Source organism: Emys orbicularis, chromosome 14 (genome assembly GCF_028017835.1).
Source record: "Emys orbicularis isolate rEmyOrb1 chromosome 14, rEmyOrb1.hap1, whole genome shotgun sequence".
Lineage (NCBI taxonomy): Eukaryota > Metazoa > Chordata > Testudines > Emydidae > Emys > Emys orbicularis.
This window is the reverse complement of record NC_088696.1, coordinates 20,313,567-20,320,948: the sequence shown is the minus strand read 5'-3', so window position 1 is coordinate 20,320,948 and position 7,382 is coordinate 20,313,567.

Here is a 7,382-nt window from a genome sequence, read left to right as displayed (position 1 = left end):
TTTTTGCAACTGCATCAAATTGTTGACTCATTCAATTTGTGATCTGCTGTAACCCCCTAAGTGCGTGGTGTCATCTGCGAGTTTTATAAACATACTCTCTACTCTGTCATCCAGGTCATTAATGAAAATATCGACTAGATTAACATCTTTCAGAGTAGCAGCCGTGTTAGTCTGTATCCGCAAAAATAACAGGAGTACTAGTGGCACCTTAGAGACTAACAAATTTATTAGAGCATAAGCTTTCGTGGGCTACAAAAGAAGTGGGTTGTAGCCCACGAAAGCTTATGCTCTAATAAATTTGTTAGTCTCTAAGGTGCCACTAGTACTCCTGTTATTTTTTGTAGATTAACATCTGTTGCTTTCATTGTGCTAGATAGCAAAATGAACTCTCTTTGGCATGTTTTAGGCCTGATCCTACAAGTTGCTGTAGGATTTGTGGTCTCTCAGAGTATTGCAGGAGCCACCAGCCCTTTGCAAGTTCAGAGCCAGGCCTCCTTAGTGATGGCTGGCAGACTCCTTATCAGAGACTAGTGGTGGAACTTCACTACTCATCATTTGAGTAACTGGTTTGGCAAAGTGTGGGATACTTTTGTTATGTAAAAACTGACTAATTTGAATCATAGAGACCTGTTCTGCTATTTGGCTCCCTTTTAAAAAATGTGCTATTTAAATATACAGCAGTTAAACTGCCATGTTTGTTTTTCTGTATAACACCGAGTAGCTTCAACCCTGTTTATTGTGTATTCTTGCTTTAGTCGTAATGAATGTTTTATTATAGGCCACTTATAACTGATGACTTTTGCATTCTTTGACTGGAATCGCATGGGGGGGTGTTGCAATTCTATGACTGCATAATGCGGACCAGAATTTAGGCAAAAACCTGTTTGGTAACACTGTAACACCAGCTTGGTACCTCAGTCTGCAAACTACAGAGTCAGGGAGCTAGAGAGTTTGTGTGTGTATCTAGCAGCCTGAATCAAGAATCCCCTCTCTGTTTACCACACCCGAGTCCTGTTCTTCTAATTGAGAAGGTTCTGTGAGATTTACTCTATACCATCTTGTGCTTTGTTCTGTATCTTTATTGTGATTAAAAAAAATAAAAATTTATCTCTCCTCCCAACTTTCCAAGCCCTCCCCCTACCTTCTTTCTTTGTCATTGTGGACAACATCACAATCCTGCCTGTCATTCACACATGTCACCTGGGCATCACCTTCAACTTGGATCCCTTTTGGTCCTCACATCCAGGCTATGTGTAAATTTTGCAGATTGTCTCCTGTCCATCCACACAGCTAAAATTCTCATCCAGGCTTTTATAATCTCCCATCTCAATTACTGCAACATCCTTTTCTCTGGCCTTGACAAATCTAATCTTGCCTCACTCATATCCATTCAGATTGCTGTTGGAAAGATCATTTTCCTAGCCTGTTGCTTTGACCATGTCACACCTCTCTTTACATCCCTCCACTGGCTCCTCCTTTATCGTGTCAAATATAAGCTACTTATTTCCATTTTCAAGGCTCTTCATGACGCTGATTCCTGCCTCCATTTGAAAATTGTTAAATTTTCAAACAAGCCACCTGCATATTTTCTCCCATACTATCCCTCATGCTTGGGAGGAGTTTCCAGTAAATATCTGCCAAGCTACCTCATTATCCTCCTTCAAATTCCGCCTTAAAACTTTATTTTGCCGCAATGCCTACAGAAAACTTGATAATGGTTAGGCCTGTGATGTGCTAAGACCACAGCCTGCCACGCTGACCAATATTGTCTTTTTGTTTCCTTATTCTCCCCCCTCTGTCTGTCTGGGACCATCCTTTTGTTCTGTGTTTGTAGAGTGCCTAGTGCTATGCCTATGGGTCATAGTGACTATAGTAACACAAATATACAGAAAAGAGAGGTCAAATGTTTCTACAGGCTCTAAATAAGTTGTCGGGAACAATCTCCCATTAGCGTGGAGTTGGGCTAGATGACCTAATAGGAAACAGAGATGGAAAAAAGCTGTGATTTATATGAATATTAAAGTTGACAAACTAAAATGAAAAGTCAAGAAACATTAAAGTTCTCCATAGTAGCATAACTCACTGTTATTTATCATTAATGTGATCTTAGTGTACTACAGAAATCTCATTTTTTGGGGATTCATATAGATAATGTGAAACTGAATAACTTTCATATTAATCTGTGTTAAAGTGCAGTTAGGTACATGGCAAGCCTTAATGCTTCACAAGGACTGTGATTCGTAGAAGCCTTATTGGCACTGGCACCGTATTTTGTGTTCTCATTTCACTGTAATTGCAATGGTTCTTTGTTTTTTCTTCCAAGAATACTAACGTTTAAGAAAGGTGATCAATTGTGTGTGTGAAATATCTAGTTTAAAAAAAAAAATTAAGGCAAAAATGTTGCATGTCAAGTCGTATCTTAACATAGTCTATTTGCAGTTTAAACAGCATCATACAATTTTTCCCTCCCGTAATCCAGGCTAGCAATGGGCTTTGTAACCCTAAATAAAACTAGTACTAGATTGCAGTCTAAATTTAATGGGGTATAATCCTACCCTCCTAATCAAGCAAGATTCCCATTGGCTCAAGAGGGAGTTTTACCTGAGTTGGATTGGGCCAATGATACAGATATAAACATTTTAATTTCATTAAATATAATCTTTGGGACCAAATTTAAACCTCAATCTCTGAAGAAAGAGGAGAGGGAAAACTCTGGATACGTGTCACCTCAGGACGGGATGTAGAGATAGTTTCTTGACACCTTAAATGACTGCTTCGTGGAGCGGCTAGTCCTGGAACCCACAAAAGGAGAGGCAATTCCTGGTTTAGTCCTAAGTGGAGCACAGGATCTGGTCTAAGAGGTGAATATAGCTGGACTGCTTGGTGATAGCGACCATAATGTAATTAAATTTAACATTCCTGTGGCAGGGAAAACACCACAGCAGCCCAACACTGTAGCATTTAATTTCAGAAAGGGGGACTACACAAAATGAGGAAGTTAGTGAAATTAAATTAGAAATTAAAAGGTAAAGTGCCAAAAGTGGAATCCCTGAATGGAATGGAAACTTTTTAAAGACATCACAATAGAGGCTCAACTTAAATGTATACCCCAAATTAAAAAACATAGTAAGAGAACAAAAAAAGTGTCCTCGTAGCTAAACAGAAAAGTAAAAGAAGCAGTGAGAGACAAAAAAGTATCCTTTAAAAAGTGGAAGTTAAATCCTACTGAGGAAAATACTAAGGAACATAAACTCTGGCAAATGAAGTGTAAAAATATAATTAGGAAGACCAAAAAAGAATTTGATGAACAACTAGCCAAAGACTCAAAAAGTAATAGCAATTTTTTAAAGTACATCAGAAGCAGGAAGCCTGCTAAACAATCAGTGGTGTCACTGGATGATTGAGATGCTAAAGGAGTACTCAAGGATGATAAGGCCGTTGTGGAGAAACTAAATTACCGTAATTCTTTGCATCGGTCTTCACAGCTGAGGATGTGAGGGAGATTCCCAAACCTGAGCCATTCTTTTTAGGTGACAAATCTGAGGAACTGTCCCAGATTGAGGTGTCATTAGAAGAGGAGGTTTTGGAACAAATTGATAAACTAACCAGTAATAAGTCTGTAGTTTGTAACCTATTATTTAAATCAGTTGCTGTACCAAATGACTAGAGGATAGCTAATGTGATGCCAATTTTTAAAAAGGGGTCCTGACGTGAGCCCAGCAATTACAGGTCGGTAAGCCTGACTTCAGTACCAGGCAAACTGGTTGAAACTATAGTAAAGAACAAAATTGTCAGACACATAAATGAACATAATTTCTTGGAGAAAGTTAACAAGATTTTTGTAAAAGGAAACCATGACTTACTGATCTACTAGAATTCTTTGAATGGATCAATACGCATGTGGACAAGAGGGATCCAGTGGATATAGTGTACTTAGATTTTCAGAAAGCCTTTGACAAGGTCCCTCACCAAAGGCTCTTAAGCAAAGTAAGCTGTCATGGGATAAGAGGGAATGTCCTCTTATGGATTGGTAACTGCTTAAAAGATAGGAAACAAAGGGTAGGAATAAATGGCCAGAATGGAAAGAGGTAAATAGTGGTGTCCCCCAGGGATCTGTACTGGGACCAGTCCTATTCAACATATTCATAAATGATCTGGAAAAAGGGGTAAACAGTGATGTGGCAAAACTTTCAGATGATATGGGAGGGGAAATCACTCATTTGTTCTCTTCTCATTTTAACTTTCATTTTCTACTATTCATTCTTCTTCATCTCCTCTTGGGCCCGATTATTTTCATTACGAGGATAGTGTGAAATAAGCATATAAATGTGAGAGAGTGTCACCAAATATCAGTAAGAAATATAGATCCCAAGATGTTCATGAGTCATAATAAGTGACTCGGTGCCGTGAGGCCCTACACTCAACCTGATAGAATTCCTCTGTTTGTAATGCAATAACTTTTGACCGCCACATCTGATCAATTCCAAAATTTCAGGGACTGTTGTAGGAGTCAAGGGGCACGCAGAATCCTACTAATTTTCATGAAAAATAGAAGAATGGATGAGGCAAATGAGGGACACACGTAGCTCCTTGCATCTGCTTAGCAGAGCCATCCACCTTTGCCATTGTCTATAGGTCAAAGAACCAGTTGATGGCAGCCATTCACACCTTCCAGCATAACAACACCCCATCTCAGCCCATCCTCCCAATGCAGTTTAAAATTGTGACACCCTGACTGACTTATCTCCCAGACAAAAGGAAGAGAAATCAGAATGGTGGGGGGTATGGGGACGCGTGCACACAGAGGCTCTGGCTATGTAGCAGCATGGAGGGTCCTATTATGGAAGGAGGGTGGAATGAGGGGCACCCAGTGCCCCAAGCATAGGGGGAGAACAGGGATGGCAGAGAATGGTATGGGGTGTGTGTGTGTGTGTGTGAACAGTGAACCCCTGGTGGAGGTGGTGGGAAGAATGTGGCTTGAGGGAAAGGGGGACATAAAGTGCTTCTGTCGTGGTGGCAATGGGGGACCCACTGAGGTGGGAGAATGGGGGACAATGATACTGGGGAGGGGGACATGGTTATAGTGAAGGGGGGAATGGGAGCCACACAAAGACCCTGTCATGGGGAAAACTGGGAAATAGAAGAACACACAGAGCCGCTTGCATGGGGTAAGGGGGATGCACAGAGCTTCTGACATGGAGGAGGTGGGGGGCTGCAGGGAGTTCTTGAAATAGAGCTGGCTGGGGAGGATGGCAAACAGGAGGTAAGGGGAATGGAGGCATGCAAGGAGCCACCGGTGTGTTCAATGAGCTTAGCCTACAGAAGCAACCCTCTAGTAGTAAGGAAAATCAAATTCTGTTTTCACTGTTAGAGAGAATGGAATGTGACTGAATCTATTTGCTAACCACCACTGGCACGACACCTGTGATCTAGCTAAGGAACCCTGGGAGGAACTTTTCCTCCTGCTACTGTCCCTGTATGCTGCTGTGGCAGAGTAAAGGGGCTAGAAAAGTCCCAAATCCAGTGGGGGAGAATTCCCTTGGTGCAAGAACTGAGTAATACAGCCACAGGATATCATGTGAGGCCCCCTCTAATGCCCCAGTGCAGGGCACGCAGGCTGGAAGGGACCTTTTGAGTCACTGAGCTCACTCCTCTGCTGTCACAGGTAATCCTGTCATATAATCCCATTCATACATTAATCAAGGTCTAGCTTAAAACTAGGGTGACCAGGTGTCCCGATTTTATAGGGACAATCCCGATTTTAGGGTCTTTTTCTTATATAGGCTCCTATTACCCGCCCACCCTCATCCTGATTTTTCACATTTGCTATCTGGTCACCCTACTTAAAACTAGCTAGGTTATTGGCCCCCACTACTCCTACTGAAAGGCTGTTCCAGAACCTCGCTCCATTGATAGTTAGAAACTTTCTAATTTCTAGCCCAAATGCATTTGTTACCAGTTTATACACATTTGTGCTTGTGCCAATGTTGTCCCTTATCTTAAATATCTCTTTTCCTTTTCTGGTGTTTACCCCTCCCCCCACCCAACCAAGTTTTTATAGCCAGCAACCATATTTCCTCTCAGCCTTTCTTTTGCTAGGCTAAATAAGCAAAGCTCCTTTAGTTTTTCTTTAGTCAGACAGGCCCTCCTTTCCCATAATCATCCAAGTAGCCCTCTCTGTACCAGTATGAGATCATTTTTCTTGAGCATGGGTGACCAGAATTATACCCAGTATTCCAGATTAGGTCTTACCAGTGCCTTGTACAATGGCATTAATACTTCCCTATCTCTACTGGAAATACCTCGCCTGATACATGCTACGACCACATTTACCTTTTTCACAACAGCTTCACAATGGTGGCTCAGACATCCTATGATCAACTAATACACCAAGGGCTTTCTCTTCCTCTGTCATAGCCAACTGTTCAGTTCCCATATTATAGCAGAAATTCTTGTTATTAGTCCCTATGTGCATGACTTTGCACTTTGTACTATTAAATTTCATCCCATTTCTATTACTTCCATCCGCGACTCCATCCAAGGATATATGCTAGGGCAGGGAGGGGACAGGGCTGTAGTGAATGGCAATTCTGGGTGGAACTGGTGCCCACAGAGACAACTCATCTTGAGCAATCATAATTGTGCATCCCCAGGGCTGCCTAGATGAATTGATGCTAGTTTTTGGAGCTTGCAGAAGCCCAGAACTGGGTGGGCACAAATGAGGGATAAACCCATGTTAACCATTATTTGACCCCCTGGCTGCATCTATAAAGAAGGCTTGTATGCACCAGGAAATTGACCAGAACGAACATTACTGAATGAGCTATTCTGCAGTAGTTCTTCTATAATAGCTCCCTGTAGCTATTCCTGTGGATTCTATTTGGAATAAAAGTCACTTTATTCCAGAACAATTAGTGCACTATGTGAATTTTAAAATGTTCAATTTGCATTTTTTAAATTATTAACAGCGCTAATAAATTGTTACGGAAATATTTTTGCACTAACTTTACAATTCTACCATGAATAGGTTTGGTGTATGTGCAAGTTTTGATATGAAGGCCGATCATCCAGAATCTGCAAAACTAGGGTGGTGCCTGACTAGGAAGGTAGCAGTTTAACAACTTCTCTCTTCCTCGGTTTTCAAAAAAAAAAAAGTCCTCCATTTCTCAGGTTTTCTGTCCCAGTTAATTCCAGGAAATTCCATCAGCTTTTCCCCTTCAGAATTCTGACTCAATGGGTCAGCTTTTCTAATTCTAGCATTTCCAAAAGTTTTGGGACTCAGTCAATTGATTTAGGGTAGTGACATCACTTTTCCAACAACTTGTGATTGTGATTTGTGCTGCAGCTAACAACTGGATAATCAGTTCTTTTTAACCATTCTA